The sequence below is a fragment of the Podarcis erhardii genome (genome assembly GCF_964252035.2).
Source record: "Podarcis erhardii genome assembly, chromosome: 1".
Taxonomy (NCBI): Eukaryota; Metazoa; Chordata; class Lepidosauria; order Squamata; family Lacertidae; genus Podarcis; species Podarcis erhardii.
Genome location: NC_138497.1, coordinates 36,216,110 through 36,234,707, shown reverse-complemented (window position 1 = coordinate 36,234,707; position 18,598 = coordinate 36,216,110).

Genomic DNA, 18,598 nt, shown 5'->3' with positions numbered 1-18,598 from the left:
GGGTGGCTAACACCCCAGAGGACAGGATCACACTGCAAAACGACCTTGACAGATTAGAGAACTGGGCCAAAACAAACAAGATGAATTTTAACAGGGAGAAATGTAAAGTATTGCACTTGGGCAAAAAAAATGAGAGGCACAAATACAAGATGGGTGACACCTGGCTTGAGAGCAGTACATGTGAAAAGGATCTAGGAGTCTTGGTTGACCACAAACTTGACATGAGCCAACAGTGTGACGCGGCAGCTAAAAAAGCCAGTGCAATCCTGGGCTGCATCAATAGGAGTATAGCATCTAGATCAAGGGAAGTAATAGTGCCACTGTATTCTGCTGTGGTCAGACCTCACCTGGAGTACTGTGTCCAGTTCTGGGCACCACAGTTCAAGAAGGACACGGACAAACTGGAACGTGTCCAGAGGAGGGCAACCAAAATGGTCAAAGGCCTGGAAACGATGCCTTATGAAGAACGGCTAAGGGAGCTGGGCATGTTTAGCCTGGAGAAGAGGAGGTTAAGGGGTGATATGATAGCCATGTTCAAATATATAAAAGGATGTCACATAGAGGAGGGAGAAAGGTTGTTTTCTGCTGCTCCAGAGAAGCGGACACGGAGCAATGGTTCCAAACTACAAGAAAAAAGATTCCACCTAAACATTAGGAAGAACTTCCTGACAGTAAGAGCTGTTCGACAGTGGAATTTGCTGCCAAGGAGTGTGGTGGAGTCTCCTTCTTTGGAGGTCTTTAAGCAGAGGCTTGACAACCATATGTCAGGAGTGCTCTGATGGTGTTTCCTGCTTGGCAGGGGGTTGGACTCGATGGCCCTTGTGGTCTCTTCCAACTCTATGATTCTATGATTCTATGATCAGTAATTTCATTAAGTGAAGCATTCAACTCAGAAAATTCCCAATACTGTATTATATTTGCATTTCCCCTTCTGGGTAGTGGCCTTGTAGCAACCTTAGGAAGCAGGTTTGATTGGAAGATAATTACTCCCTCTTCTCCCATTCAGTTTTAATTTGGGTGGCAGAGGAATTTCTTCACTGATCTTCAACTGTGCACCAGCTTAAGGTTTACTGATAAATAGTGCCATGTAACTACAGGCAAATTACGGTGCAATTACTCTTATTAAAAAAACATTCCATACTAATTGGCATGTAACGTGTGTTCCTATATTGTGAGGGGAAAGGATATAATCCTATAATGACATGTTTCTTGCTCTGTTGCTAAATCTGTTAGTGCATGATAATTTTCCTGTAGCGCTCGTTTTCCATACGTGTGACACTGTCAACTTGTAACTTGAAAAGCCCTTCCAGTAGCTTAAACCAATGACATTTTCAATTGACTCCATTCGTGAAGCTTACCGTTTTACACAGAGTAGATGGGTCTGCTTTGAAGCGTGCAGGTAGCACACAGCTGGGTGGGAGCTGTAAAAGGAACTTTAAGAGAGGCAGTTTAATTAGCTCCTTTGCTACATAGGTCAAGTACGAACTAGGTGTGCTCTTGGGAAGCAGACAGTTCTCAGACTATCAAGTGCAGCAAATGATCACATTAAGAAGCAAGGCACATTAGTGAGGATCAAACAAGCACCACCCCCCTCCAGACAAAATATAGGGTATCCAGCTGTCAGCTTCCTTTCCAGCCAAAATCTCTCTTAATGGTTTTGCTGAATGGTTGTTGATTCTATTTTTATATGCATTTGGTGGTGATGTTTTAAGAGCAAGTGTATTAAAATTATATGATTGATTGGAGACAGTCCTCCCTGTCATATGTGGGCATTTTGGGGCAGCTCTACATTTACAGTGGAATTGGGATGTAGAGAATGAGCGTCGCCAGGATTTTTCATCCTGAAGGCAGGCTTTTGTGGGTGGGGGGGCCAGAATCTCAGATTTGTATTGATTTTGATTGATTTGGGGGGGGGACGGCTGCCCCCCGCGCCCCCCTAGCTACACCCATGAGATAGAGTGGACTGTACCATCAGACTGGAGGTGGGAAACACCATTTTTGCATGCTTTCCCACTGTGGAAAAAGTAGCCCCTGAAAATTAATTAACAAACTGGGGTGGCCAGCTGCAAAAATGAGCACGGCTCTTAAACCTTTCATATATGAGAAATTTCAGAAGATGAGGGCAACATTCATAAATGGGAACTCTTTACTCGCAGCCTTAATTTAACCCTTTCCACCAGCCTGTTCCATTACATGTGCAAACCCAGCATTAAACACAGAGGTTTGCTGACAATAGCATACAATGAAATGGTAAAGATCCAGATTATATTCACATAAGTAAAGATTTACTGCATATTTGCGCATGGTTATTGTATATTCATCAACCGAGAGCTTTGTGGCTACTGAGGCATGTCTTTTATCAAACTGATAGAATTATGTATCCATTTTCTGCTCATTGCAGGGACTGTAAATCAGAAAGAGATCAGCTGCCTGCGCTCAGTGCTGAAGCAGCAGCCTTGCTCTGAGGCCCCTCTACTTCGAAAGAGGGAGAAAGTGAAATTTGAGTCCACATCTTGATAACTTCACTGCCCCGGAATATTTTCAGTTCCCAGTTGGGAAGTTATTTCGAGTCCTGTATTAAAAGGTACCATGGCACCTACCGTGGGCCTTTTATTATTCATTTTATTTCATAAGGTCTGTATACCAAATCTCTGAAACATTGTAATGTTTTACAAGAATGCTTAAGTGCTATAATTTTCTCAGTGTAAAAGTCTGAAGGAACTTTTAAATTTGCTTGTTTGCCTTTTGCACCACGTAGGGTGTGTGTGTTCTCTCTACATAGTTTTAGCTATACTAGCCCAAGTTCAATAAATACCTGAACTCTATTCCTTGCTGATGAATAGGGTTTGCAAAGTTGCTTGCTTGTCCATTCGCTACACATCTTAAGATATTGTAATCAAATTTGCATGTTGGTTCTTCAGATCACGGAGCAGATCTTTGTCTATGTTTGGATACAACTGGCCACCATTCTAAACAGAACTTATTTCAAAGCTGCACTGATAATTTAGTTTCTTAGAATTCCAGAACAACACCCATTATGAGGTTGCCAGTCAGTAATATATAGATAAAATACAGTTCCCACACTTTGAAAGAAAGTATGGAATGCAGCGGTACCTCAGTTTTTGAGCGTCTCAAAATCTGAACGTTTCAGTTTTCAAATGCTGAAAACCCGGAAGTAAATGCTTCTGTTTTCGAATACACCTTGGAAGTCGAATGGCTTCCGCTGCAGGTTTTTTTTCCAATTTTCTCCACTGACTTTGCAGACCACCCGTTGCACCTTGGTTGTCGAACGTTTCAGAAATCGAACCATCTTCTGGAACAGATCACGTTCGACAACCAAGGTACCACTGTATTTACAAGGCAGTCAAATCAACAATGCATGTTTGCTAGATAGGCACATGATAGGTTAAATTTACAACAGAGTTTTCCTGTAAGATTGCTAGAGAGAACTCTGAGAGCCACTCCAACTGGGGGAGAGGGTAGCCACATATAATCTCCTCCCCTTGCCAGGCACTTCTTCTTTGCTCTTTGACCTCATTGCAGCAATTAGAACATATGCTAAGTATGAGAATTCAATTTTAAACTGGACTAAAGTATGTCTTCGTAACTGGATTGCAATTTTAAGCCTTCCTGAACAAAGCTGTTGTATCTGTCACTCTTCAACTAGTATTCTGAGTGAGTAAATGTTAGGTTTTTTTACCTTTTATAAGATTGTTAGTGTGATTGCTGTTTTAAAGTGGAGAAAAGGGGGAAATACCAGGATTATCTAGCCTGCCTTAAAGCATTCTGGATTACTTAAACTAAAAGGCTAAAACTAGCTTATCTTCCCTTTTAAGATGCAAAGGGTTGCATTCTGCTGAACTCACAAATGTGAGGAAGGAAGGATAATATCTAATAAATATATCCTCTCTTAGCATCTATACACATCCCTACAGGGACAACCTGTTCTGTACCTTTAGCAGCTGCATATGGGGTGGAAATCAGCAGCTGGAGCTTTTCCAACAGGAAAATGTAGTAGTAGGAAAAGCTGCAACTGTTAAAGGCACAGGAACTTATGCTGTAAATAGAAATCCAGCCATTGAGGCTTTCCTCATCACTGCACATGAATATGGGGGCAAGCTTTTTCATTATGTAGCTGTGGCACATGGATTTTGTTTCCCTTTTCTACAATGTCTAGGAAATGTCACATTTGTAGGTGGCCAGCAAATCCTTGGGTTGAAGAGGCAAAATTGCTTGCCCCAGGGTACCAGTCACCAATGCTATGTGTCTTATTTTTCTTATCCCCATAAGGAATTAGGAACTGCAGATACTTGCCTTTATGGAATGGGTTGAAACCCAGTTGTGTGGCACATGCGGAGTTGTGGCTTGTGGGTGCTGCAGGAATAATACACTTTAGACAATGGTCTTGGGTGGAAATAGATCACAACTTTATTTGTTTATCCAGTCAATAAGGAGGGTTGGCACGGCAACAGGACAAGGATCAGATCATCATTCCACATAGTACTTTCCTTGCTGTTGGAAAAGGGTTCCATCCAATGGTTGGGCAACACCCAAGGCACTCTTGAGAGTTGACTATTGTTGGAGCCTGGTGTGGTGCCAATTGACCAGAAACATGCCAGAAAACTTGGGGACGGGTTTGAGCAAGGTCTGTGGGCATGGGGTGAGAAGGCTGATGCCCAACCTGCCAACCTAGAGCCACTGGACTGCCAGACAAAGACACCCCACTCATAGGGCTGTATGGAGAAGTAACTAACTAAGTAATAAGACTTGGATGATGTTACATAGTCCTCTAAAGCAGGCATCCCCAAACCCGGCCCTCCCGCTGTTTTGTGACTACAACTCCCATCATCCCTGGCTAACAGGACCAGTGGTCAGGGATTATGGGAATTGTAGTCCCAAAACAGCTGGAGGGCTGAGTTTGGGGATGCCTGCCCTAAAGCATATTGAAGTTAGCAAATGAGTTGCACAATCTTCACTCCAATTGTTGTTTGCAGGACGCACATATTCTTCTTGGCCATTTTTGGTCACCAATATACATTCACCTAGTTTTTGTTATATAGTGACAATTGAATCTACCATATTATATCTGTAGGTATGACAAAGCCATCATTGGAAGTGAGTGTCATCCAGTGAACAATTAGTGGATCAGATCTGAATACAAATTATGGGATTTTTTGAGGCTTGGGGATTCCAGTCCCATTGAATTCAATAGGGTTTACTCCCCAGAAAGTGGATAGAAGATTGTAATCCTATACCCACTTGCCTGGAAGTAAGCTTTATTGAACTGAATGAGGCTGGTGCATTGAAACCATGGTACTTCCCACAACTACCTTTTCCATTTCAAAAATGTCAAAACTATAATTTGTTTGAGATTTCAATACACAAATCTGTTTGGTCGTATTTGAATAAAATATTTCCAACTAACCTTTACTGGCTAATTTTGGAGGATTAGCTGCCTGAAATAAATACATTGACACAGATACTTCACCGTTATCATGTGGAAATGAGGTGCAATTATGCAACATCACTCTAAACAGTATGTGGATGTCAACATGTCCTTGTTCATCCTACCAAGAGTTTCTTGACAGAACACACTGAGCAGAAGATTATCCATTCTTTTCATCTTGGTTACATGAATATTAGGCTTGCTTCCCTTGTCACTTGCCATAACTAAAAATAGAAAAAGCAAATCGCTGCTACAGGGTGCCACTAATTGACTCTTAGAAACTCAACATTTACAAATATGCAGATACAATGAATTGTACACAGCCTTGAGTTTACAGCATAATGAGTAAATGTTTACACTTCAGCACTGACATTCTTTATAGGAGTGAAACCGAAAGGCTTCATTGTAGGACTGCCTGAAACCCCGGAAACTTGCTGTCCGTCTGTGCTTATACTTATACTGTCCGTCTTATACTGACTCAGTATAAGATAGCTTCCCATGTGTTTTCTAATCAGTGCAATTTTGAAGTGCTGCTTGTAAAAACTGCCTAAATCTGACAGGAACACTACTTGAGGATCTCTCATGGATCTGCCTATCCGAGCAGGATGGGGCTCCTATACATTTAGCAGCTGGGGCAGATGTTCACCAGGTGCAACTTGTATATAGGGCTGAGAAAATGTGCAGTGACTTAACTCACCACTTATCCAAAACTATTAGATTTCCGCCTCTCTTTTTTTGCATCCCAAGACCCTACCCAGACTTCATGGCCACTTCAAGTTCTCAATACTCCATTCATGCGATCTACAGGTACTTAATTTCTAAATGTCATCCCAGTACAGAAGCAGATGACTTGAGTTCTCATTGCATACTTGTTGAACAGAAGATATTAGTTCATTTGAGTACTTCATTTTCCACATTGTCTTTTATAGTAGTACGGAAATAATGAAATGAATGAATGAATAAATAAATAAATAATAACGCAAGCATATCTGTAGTACAATGATGAGAAATACTCAGATTTCTTCCAGTGAATACAGTGGTACCTTGGGTTACATACGCTTCAGGTTACACACTCCGCTAACCCAGAAATAGTGCTTCAGGTTAAGAACTTTGCTTCAGGATAAGAACAGAAATTGGGCTCTGGCGGCGCAGCAGCAGCAGGAGGCCCCATTAGCTAAAGTGGTGCTTCAGGTTAAGAACAGTTTCAGGTTAAGAATGGACCTCCGGAACGAATTAAGTACTTAACCCGAGGTACCACTGTATCTGGTTGGTTGGTGGGTTGTTGTTGTTGCTTTTAAGAAGTAAAGTGTCACTCATAAGGGTTTAAAACTGTCTTTTAAATAATTGTCACCTGCCTTGGGACCTTAGGATGAAGGGTGGTTAATTAAAATAACAATAACAATTGGCAATTTCAGAAAGATGGCTCCCCATCATTCACGCATGCTTTACAGTTCCATGGTAGAGACTGATGTGGTGTGGCCACCCACGTGTTGTACTGAACAGGGGAATCCCTCTCTTTGAAGGGCTGACCTGGATGGGCTGGTCCACATTTGGTTTAAAGATAGGGAGAGCAGTGGCGGAGGAAACTGCTCAGGCGCCTGGGGAGGTGCGCCCAGGGGCGGGGCAAGCTGCCCATAGGGGCGGGGCCTCTGGAGTCTGCCTGCTTCCTCCCACTCAGCTGCCCTACTGCGGGGAGGGGAGGCAGCGGGCAGACCATTTGGGCAGTGTGGAGCCCCGCAGTGAGTGCTGTCCGGCATTTTGTCACTCCCCCTCAGTGGAGACACCAGGTGCGGACCGCACACACCGCTCCCCCCTTCTTCCGTCCCTGAGGGGAGAGCAGCAGAGACCTTGAAGTTGCCCACTGACAGCACCCAAACAGCAAACTGTACAGGTACACGGATCACCTGCTCACAGTTGACCCTACTATGGTGAGTTGCGTTATATTTCCATTTTAATTATGGTAATTATTAATTGCTTCTAAATTTGCATTTCCACATGGAAATTAGCAGTTGTATATGTTTATGTTATCTATGTCCTCTCTTTGTTAGAAATCCGTAAGTGGCCAATCTACTCTGATGTTTAGTTCCCATGCTTAAAGCTAACTGTGATGATGATCCAGATTTTTTTCTTTCTTTTGGCAATGTTTCTTTTTGCTTGGTTTTTTTGAAGCTGAAATTCGTTTGATGCTTATATTTAAGAGATGCAATGTAATACTAAATTATTTAACATATAAGCTCAGCTAGGCCTGGTAAAAAAATAAAAAATAAAAATCGCTAGGCGTGTAAGCAAATCCTTGACATAAGAAATCATCAGATGACATTTGAAATCAATAGATGCCTTTTTCACCATAGAAAATGGGGGCGGGGAGATCCTTTTGGTACTCTCATAATATTGATGTAGCTACAATAGGAATTAGTAATTGGTAACCATGTGTCTCATATTTAGTCCTGATAACATGTGCACATTTGAAAATGCTTATTACACTTTTAGCCTATACTTAGCCCCAAGTAGATACCAGCATAAAACCACCACTACTACCTGGAAATAATAATGACATTTTATTGCCTTGCTTTACTGTAAACTAGTGAAAGGATTATTTTGTTAAAAAATAGGAAGTCTATTTTTATGCATTGATTGACAACTCTTTAACGTTTCATCCATGTATGGCTTCCATGTCTCCTAGACAATAGGAAGGCATTGTCTAATTCAGGTAGATGCTGGAAATGTCTCGCTGAGGCAAATAATGTTGACATCTCCAGTGATATTTTATTTGAGTTAAAAGTTCTGCATATTTTTAATATCTGTGGATGTTCCCGTTTTCTAAATTTATATTTCTTGTGGTATGGGCATTGATGGCAGGACAACAAAAATTGCCTTTATGGGCCCTTATGGTCATTACAAAACTTGTACTTCAAGGCTGGAAGAAGAAATACTGTATTTTTCCATGTATAAGACTAGGTCCCCCCCCCAAAAAAAAATAATGTCAAAAATTAGGGGGCATCTTATACATGGATGCATCTCCTCCCATTTTCTTAAATCTGAGTCCCCCAAAATAGGGGGCATCTTATACATGGGGCGTCTTATAGATGGAAAAATGCGGTACCCACAGTCTATTACACAATGGTCTGAAGACCTTAATGCCCATGTCACTTGCGAACATACTTTTTATAAACACTAACTTTGCCTGGATATCCATTTGGAGGGCACCTTTTGATCTGTACATGTAAACTAATATGTATGTATTGATGTTTATTGCATTGTTCTATTTTCTCATCCCCCCTCTTTTCCCCCCTCATATGCTTGCGTTAAAAATCAATCAATACTAATACTAATACTAATAATGCCATGTATGGCTGCTACATTTTGACGGGAATAGTCAATTTATTGATAGCAATGTCAATGAGCAACTGCATCTCTCAGTCGAAATACTTGTCCTCTTCATTGTGAAGAGGGTTGCATTCTGATTAATGCGGCTACAAGATTCATTTATCTATTTATTTAACTGGCATACCGCTTTATAGTTCCAGAAATCTCTAGTGGTTTACATATCTCAATATCTATATATTATATAAAAACACAAACATTGTCTCTCGAAACAGATGCCAGCAACAATTAAAAATTCCCACCTTTAGTACAACTGCTACAACTAATAATAATGATAACAATTTTTTTTTTTTACTACTTCCCCCCTTTATTTTATTTCATTTATATCTCACCTTTTTCTCCAAGTTGCTCAATGGTTCCTCCTGCTCATTTAATCCTCACAACAACCCTATGAGGTAGATTGGACTGAGAAGCAGCAACTCGCTCAAGCTTATCCAGTGAGCTTCATGGCTGAGTGGGGATTTATTTATTTTTAATATTTTTTTTATTAACAATTTCAACATAACAAATTATCAAAACAAGTCATCTTCATTATTTCCCCCCTTTCCCCCCTCCCACTCCCCAAAGATCCCTCCCTTACTCCCCCCCCCCGACTTCCCTCAGCTCCTCTATCTGATTTCTCAACTCATGTTGTTCTCTGCATACTGTAAAATTGTATACATCCTTTTATTATCTATCTACTATATTAACCCTCAATAAATTTGCATATGTTTATTCAAAACCTGCCAAGGAGTCCAGTTCATTTTGTTGTGGCTGAGTGGGGATTTGAACCCTGGTCTCCTAGGACCTAATCTGACATGCTTAGCGCATTTTAAGAAACACAATTAAACGACAAATCTCTCAAGACAATGTACGTAAGTAAAACAAATATAAAAGGTGAATCCTGTACAAAACAACAAAAATACATCTGTTATGTGTGCTGGTGGAGTCTGCCTTCCGGGGCAGACAAAATGCCTCTGTTGAAATTGCTGCCATTCACTTCACTTCATGAAAGAGTGCCTTAGCACTTGGTTTCTCTCCTGCAGGCTTCTTTCACATGGCCAGCCATATGTTACTATCTCTTTAGAAAGGTGACCCTTGCTCCTCTGCAAGGCAGCTCAGAGAAGCAACAAAGGCTGTGCTTCTTTCACCACGTTAAGCTTCGTTTTGCAAAGGCTGCAACCAACAAAACAAAAACCCTCCTTCCTGTTCTGCTCTGTCTTCAGTGTTTGTTGACTTGCTTTTTGAGACGATAAATTTACTTCTCTGTGTTAAATAGTTTTACATTAACAACCATGTTTTCAGAGCCGCTTAAAACAAAGATAAAAACATATTTTTAAAAAATCGATAAAATATATTAACAAAACTACATAAAACCTAGGGCCTAAATATAAATCAAATCTATGCTTCCAGGTGCCATAAGAAAGCTGTAGAGATAGTGCAGAATAGTGCGCACCCCAGAAATGATCTCTTTCAGCTTTTGCCTTCTGGAAGAAGGTACAGGGTTATAAAGACTAGGACTAGCCACATGAGAAAAAAGTTTGTATTCAGATGCGATTTTGGTTTTAAACGCAGTATAAGGTAGTCTCTATGGGAGTATATTGTATTTAATTATGGGTTATCAGAGTTTTTAGGGGGCTAACCAGGCTGGGATAGCTGGGATAGCAGGCTTGTTGGTTTCTGAATGTCTGATGTAGATTTTCAATTTCGTTGTTCTGTATGGGACAATGACAATAAAGTTTATCGTATCGTATTGTAAAAGGGAATTTAATGCCAGTTTAAAGGCCTGAAAAAAAATGAACTGAGGCTGCAATCTTAAAGCTAAGAGTAAATCCCATTGAATTCAACAGGCCTGCATTCCTGTGACACTTCACTGAGAGTATGTTCCATCGGACTCAATAGTTCTGAATAGGCAGGCATAGGATGGAGCTACCAGTTTTTAAGGTTCCACAAGACTTGAACATTTTAACAGTGGCTCCTTTACTCTTCTGGATCAAGTAGTCTAGTATCCTGATCTCACAGTGGTTGACCAGAGGCCTGTGGGAAGCCTACAAGCTGAACACAAGCACAACAGCACTGCGATACCCAGCTGTGATTCCCAGCACCTAGCATTCAGCGGCATAACACCAGGGTGTCATCATGATGAAGAGCAGCAATGCGGGCACACACTTTGTACACATGCATTTAGAAAAAGACACATAACAAATAAATAATATGGTGTGGAAATTTAACAACTGCCAATTAGCCCAGGGAAATTTGAATAGTAACACATGCAAACGAAAAGCAGAAAACATATGGCTATTACACAAAGCACAAATAGATAATTGTGTAATTTTTATATATCCTGCTGGCAATTTATTTTGTTTTTATAACTGTTTAAATTACACATTATGATTTTTTAAAATAAAAAAAAAATCCTATGCTATGCAGCACTTTAAAGTCACATTGGGATATCATTTTGCATCTGATCCGTGATCCAAAACCGTGTATCTCCTATTGTTCTGCCTTTTCTTTTTCTTTTTCTATATGAGTGCCTGATAATGTGAGTGTGGGTGGGGAGAAACACGAGAGTAGACCCCTGAAAATTTAGACCCAAAAAACCAGGAATCCAGTAATCAAATGCTGAGATCTTTTTCTCCAGCCAGAGCTCCTGTTTCCCTGGTAATACATGTGAAACTTAACAGATTAGGGAGTCCCCTATCTTCTCATGGAATTTCTTTCGTCAGAAATGCAACGTTAGTTCTGCTTTTGAAAAAGCCACCCTATCTTTCTCAAATACCATTCATGCCATTCAAAAATGCATGCCCTGGGCTGGCTGGCTTCCAATGGAACATTCCAACTTTTTATACATTTTAATTCTGTGCTTTTTTGGTAGGTGTCTACACAAGCACTCCTCTTTGGACACATGTGCAAATGGGTGCTGCATGTGCATAGTCAGGCATAGTCATGTTTTCAAAACAAAAAACAAAGCCAGCAAAAGCTCTCTATTCCCATCTAACAGTTAATTGTCAAAATTGCACCCACAGCCCTAACAGTTAGATTTTTTTTTTTTTTGAGTTTGGATTTGATATCCCGCCTTTCACTCCCTTTAAGGAGTCTCAAAGCGCTAACATTCTCCTTTCCCTTCCTCCCCCACAACAAACACTCTGTGAAGTGAGTGGGGCTGAGAGACGTCAAAGAAGTGTGGAACTTCCGGGTTAGCGCCTCTGGCAATGGCGGAATTCCTCTGATCAGGAGGAATTTACTCCGTGGAAACAGGGTCTGGCTGCCACGGCGAAGGCGGAGACCCACTAAAAATCACAGGCGGGAGAAGCCTGTGAACCTGGGATTCGGCTGGCACCTTTTGCGCCTCCCCTACTCGCGGGGAGACCCGGTTTCGGGGATCCGGAGCGACGTGGGGTGAGCGGCACGGTGCTTCGAATTGATTGCTTCTTTCACGGAGTGAAGCCGCATTGCTGTTGCCGGAGAGCGCTGACTTTTTCCTGTGGACAATTCGATTTTAAACAACTACTCGTGAGTAGAACGGAAAATTGGATCTATAAATGTCTTAATTTGGCACCGAAACGGGAAGGTTTTAAACAGGAAGTCCGCCTTCCCGTTTTGTAAATAGATTGAAGCAAAGACGCTGCAAGCTAAGGTCTTGGAAAGTCTTCCGCAAAGGATTAAACTTCCATCGATTAAAACTATTAAACCCCCCTTGGAAGCAGGAGAAGAGGGGGGAAATTTTGGATCGCGCAAGCCTGCAGGAGAGAGTGTTGAAAATTAAATCACCACTGTTCTGAACCTGGAAAGGGGCTGCCAGTAAGAATGACGTTTTGAAGTTCATTGGCTGTGAATAGAACGTATTTTGACAGTTAGCCAAATAAGAGAAATATATTGTTTCCATTGTCCTCTTCTGCGTTTAAAAAGGAGGAAAAGTAACTGAAAATTGAAACTATATTTACTGTTTGAACTGTGCTTAAAAGGATTGACACAAATAGAAACTGTTTCCCTCTAGAGGGAGCCTTTGAAACTGTTATAAGAGCTGAGCTGGGGGAACCAGCTGCAAGATAAGAGACTGTGAGAATCAGGGATTGACCTTGGACTATTTGAGAATGTCGACAGAAGAAGCTTTAGTGATTGCATTATGCAAGATAAGTCACTCGTTGGAACAACTCCACAAGAAGACAGATGTCATGACTACTAAAATTGATAACTTGGGACAAAAAGTGACTAACTTGGGACAAAAAGTGACTAATTTGGGACAAAAAGTGAACATCAATACAGAAATTATTCAGGATCTGATACAGGAATCTACTTTGACAGGGCAAATCGTCGAGAAGGCGAAGGAGAAAGTTGCTGTTGTTGAACCTAAAGTAATACAAGTGGGAGCCCCAGCCTTACAGAGGCAAATTGAGGACTATAAGTTGAGGCCTTTTATGACTGAATTTAGAAAAAGTCAGATTTTGAGGATCGGAGCCCTGCCTGGACTGGAGAAGGAAAGTTGGATAGATCCCTTCATGCAGGGATTTACTGACTTTTGGGATTTGGACTTGGGTTGTGAGGAGATTGGAGCTGTGGGGGCCTTTGGATTTGGAGGAATTTTGAAACATGTCCTGAAATACCTTATGGATTTTAAATTTAACCATGGAGATTTGGTTGACCTGTCGAGAAGGAATAAAAGCATTGCTAGGTTGGAGCTTCCCCGAGATCTGCTCTTCAGTATCAAAGGAAGGAAAATAAGAACAAGATCAGTAGAAGACAAAGTAAAGTGCATGTATAAATATGAAGAAGACCTGCAGAAAAGAGTTAAGAGCTTCGGACAGAAGATCACCAGGTTGATGGACTATTTGGAATTGACGAATGACTGGCAGTATCTGAGACCAGGGAGAAGAGATGGTGGAAGAAGATTGGAAAAAGTTTAAAGTTTATTTTCAGAAATAGAAATATTGTAAAATTACTGAGTGTTAGAAAAATGTTGGAATGAAATCTTATGGCTTTAGTAGAAATGTTATAAGGAGTTAAGCATAAATAAGCATTACAGTATTAATGGAAAAGAAGGGTAAAAATAAGTTAAGATATTTATATGACAGAAAACAGAGAAAGATGGAAAGGAATTGCTGAAACAATTAATAGAAGTGGAATACAAAAAGGGAGGTGAGAGGAGGTCGATGAAACAAGGGTATGAAAGATACTGAAATGGTATGATGTATGTTTTTAAATTGTTTTTGTTTTGTTTTGTTTATATATTGTATTGTATTGTTTTTTCCCTTTCTTGTTTTTTTTTCTTTTTTTCTTTTTTCTTTTCTTTCCTTTTTGTAAGTTTTAAAAGTAATAAATATTATTTTAAAAAAAAGAGAGACTTCAAAGAAGTGTGACTGGCCCAAGGTCACCCAGCAGCTGCATGTGGAGGAGCGGAGATGCAAACTCGGTTCCCCAGATTACGAGACTACCACTCTTAACCACTACACCACACTGGCTCTCAGTGTGGATATGCAAATAGTGGGTTCAGGGCTAGAGTTTATGCAATAGTGAGATGTTTGAACTATATTCTGCTGGATTTAAACAACTTCAGCTAATAGTTGATCAAGTTTATTATTATAGGACACAATCCACTGTAACATTGACCTAAGCAAATCCCAATGAAATTAATTGAAATTAATAAGAAAACAATGATAGACTCACTCTGAGAAAACAGAGTAGTAATTTGTTCATTCACCATTGATGATTATGGCTAGGCTAATGGATTCCCGTCAAATTTGCATCCAGTACAATTATGAGTTACAATAGCCAAGGAAATATATTGCAGTTGTCTTGTAAATGGGAGATTTGATGAACATTTACATATATATCTCCCCAAAATTCATTAATTCTGCCATACGAATAACACATATACCAGAAAAATCAATAGGAAGCAGATACGAAATAATAATATAGTGAGGCATTTTCCAATTTTAGCAGTTCTGCCTGGGGACAGGACTATTAATTGCATAAAGTCCTTGCTGCCTTGAAAATCAATGATACTGGAGCTTGTTATAAAAAAGATGACACAAAACAGAGATGAATATTCTTTGCTTTTGCTTGGTTTGCTCTGCAGTCCCAGTATCTGTGGGGTGATGCAGCAAAGATAATAGGTTTTCATGTTAGAGGGGAATATTGAAAAGTAGTGATATGCTTCTGAATAGCAGGGGTCCTGAGGACAAACAACAGCAATCGCCTTCATGGGTCTTCCAGATGGCGGCTTAATAATGCAATAGAGTCATTGAAATATCACAAAAAATGGTTAGTTGGCCACAGGTTTTTTTAACATCAGAATTTTCCCAGAAAGGGGAAAGAAAACATGGAATGTCATTTTTATGCCCATGACATCATGTGGATGCTGGGCTGTCAGGATATACATTTAATAAATGATGACATTAAATTAAAGTATGTATCCATGAGGAGCACCAGTCCCACAATAAACACTTCGGATCAGAATGTACCCGAGATCAGTCAGGAGCAAAGAATGACTGCAAAGGGCTTTTATAAAGCCTTTAGTAGTGGATTTGTAATTGAAATTTAATCAGATTTATTTAATGAATGGGTTTTTTAAAGGAGTGGGCAGAAAGAGGGTGTCATGTTTGCATCGTTACACATTGACCTGTTATAAGCTAAACCATGGCTTAGTGCAAACTTGAGGGTTCCTGGAGAGAAGATTGCAGCCAGTTATCTCTTCCTCTGGTCCTGCTGCTACTATGCTGCAATGAACTAAGCCATGGTTTGGCTTAGAGTAGGCATAGGCAAACTCTGGCCTGCCAGATGTTTGGGACTACAATTCCCATCATCCCTGACCACTGGTCCTGTTAGCTAGGGATGATGGGAATTGAAGTCCCAAACATCTGGAGAGCCAGAGTTTGCCTATGCCTGGCATAGAGAGAGGTCCAAATCCAGGCTCAAGATTTATTTCATTCCAGACAAACCACAAGCTGTAAGTGAAGGCTAGATCTAAGGCTTACCACCTGTAGTTTGTTTTTAGGAGATAAACTTACGAGTCTGGCTTTGAACACAACACTAAGCTTCAGAGGCCAAATGTTTGTGCTAAGTCATGTTTTGGCTTAGAGGTACATGAGAAGTGGGATATTGTAAACCATAATGTTTCCTGAGGGTTCTTCTTTTGCCTCTGTCAAGTAGAGGTTCCTCGCCTAACAGTAAGGGCCAGTAGAAAACAGCAATTAAGGTAAAGGTAAAGGGACCCCTGACCATTAGGTCCAGTCGTGGCTGAATCTGGGGTTGCGGCACTCATCTCACTTTATTGGCCGAGGGAGCCGACGTACAGCTTCCGGGTCATGTGGCCAGCATGACTAAGCCGCTTCTGGCGGACCAGAGCAGCACACGGAAACGCCGTTTACCTTCCCGCCGGAGCGGTACCTATTTATCTACTTGCACTTTGACGTGGTTTCGAACTGCTAGGTTGGCAGGAGCAGGGACTGAGCAACGGGAGCTCATCCCGTCGCGGGGATTTGAACCGCCGACCTTCTGATCGGCAAGTCCTAGGCTCTGTGGTTTAACCCACAGCGCCAATTAAATTTGAATAAATGATCAAATAGGCAGGGAAAAATGCATTTGTATGAAGGGGAGTCAAGAGGCGTTGGTTTAACAACCAACAATACTAAAAGGTAGCAGATACATTGCTGGGCAGAAAACAAGTTACGTGAGGTACTTCTCATTATTTCCAAGTGTCCCTAGAAAACATATTGTTAACAACATTATTTAAAAGCATTTGCGGATGGTAAATGGGTAAGACTTACAGGGAAAAAATCTTAACCAAATGAATGCCTCTTCAAAGAAAAAAAAGATCAAGAAGCAAGACTCTGAAAGGACAAGATATTGTGCAGCATGGAAGGCACTCAAAATTGAGCAAAGCCCAAGCGTGAAGAGCGGCTAATATATTGTTATCTGCTAGGCACAGTGCAACAGCAAGTGGCAAATGTTCCCCCTTTAAACTGTCTCACAGTTCGTGTAAGAAAGATTTCTGTTTGACAGTAGCAAAATATAAATATTCACCAGGAAGATGGATAACTTTAAATGTGGCAAGCAGAGCAATTTATGTCTGTTCAGAATCTGTTCAATTTTAGACAGAGAGAGCATAACTTTCTTTTATTCTCTTTGGCTTTTCTGTGGTACCTTGACACAATCAGATGCTGCTGGAACACTTAGAAGAGATAGAAATTTGGGAGTCCCACATCCCCATGTTTTCATTCCTATCGGATGAGAAGGTCCACAGTTCAATAGTGGAGTAAATGCGTTTCATGCAAAAGATCCCAGGCACAGTCCCTTGTATTTCAAGATAAGGGGGTACCATGTTGTACCATGTAGCAGGCTTGGGGGAAACCACATTCTGAGAAGCTGCTCTCAGTCCGACAATACTGGACTATGATCCAGCTTGGTATAATACAGCTTCATGTAATAATAATAATTTATAATAATTTATTATTTATACCCTGCTCATCTGGCTAGGTTTCCCCAGTCTGGGCAGCTCCCAACAGAATATTAAAAACACGATAAAACATCAAAAATAAAAAAACAGATGTTTTCTATACGTCAGATAGTTGTTTATTTCCTTGATATCTGGTGGAAGGGTGTTCCACAGGGTGGGTGCCACTACCTAGAAGGCCCTCTGCCTGGTTCCCTGTAACCTCACTTCTTGCAGCGAGGGAACTGCCAGAAGGTCCTCAGCGCTGGACTTCAGTGTCCGGGTTGAACGATGGGGGTGAAGACGCTACTTCAGGTATACTGGGCTGAGGCTGTTTAAGGCTTTTAAGGTCAGCACCAACACTTTGAATTGTGCTTGGAAACATACTGGGAGCCAATGTAGGTCTTTCAGGACCGGTGTTATATGGTCTTGGGGGCCACTCCCAGTCACCAGTCTAGCTGCTGCATTCTGGATTATTTGTAGTTTTTGGGTCACCTTCAAAGGTAGCCCCATGTAGAGCACATTGCAGTAGTCCAAGCAGGAGATAACTATAGCATGTACCACTCTGGTGAGACAGTCTGCGGGCAGGTAGGGTCTCAGCTGGCTGTGTGTTGTGTTTTACACTACCCCTAGTGGTGAGAAGCTCCAGGCGCAGCTCCTTTGGGAAATGGATCTGTCCGAAGACTATGACATTTTTGTTTATTTACAACTATGCAAGCTGAGCATAGGCAGAGATACACAGCTTAGCACCATTCTACAGCAGATGGCCTTCTAGTCTTCTAGAGCTCAGAGATCACTCTATGACTCTTTCTCTTCCCCCTTTGTATTTGGTGATGGGTGGGGTAGGGTGGCTGAACAAAGGATGGTTAAGGAAGGGTGCTGGGTTCAAGCATGGTGCCAAGCTATAGTTATAACAAGCCAAGGTTTGCAAGCCACAAATTATGGCTTCAGATCATGGTTTGTTAGCAGTAAACAAACCATAGGTAAAGCTGCTGGGTCAAGCAGCCCTCCTTTCCTGTATGCGTCAGCCAATCCTGGACTGTGGAGAGCAAAGTGCATGTGTCACTGCACCTGTGGGTACCAGATGGGGACTGAAAAAGAAACAGATTTTCAGCAGCTCTGTGTTTTCAGCCCACAGTGGGTTGGATAAACAGAAGAATGGCAGAAGTATTAAAGGGCGAGTTAATCATTTATATTAAAACAACTTGTGAGTACAAACAGCCATAATAAAATGAAACAGTCATGGATGTTCAGTTTAGTGTCTTGTGGAAGACTGAATAAAAGTGTTAACATTAATTTTAGTATTTTTGTTGTCAGCATCGGCACACAGAATTAATTTATAGCTAATGAATCTACGA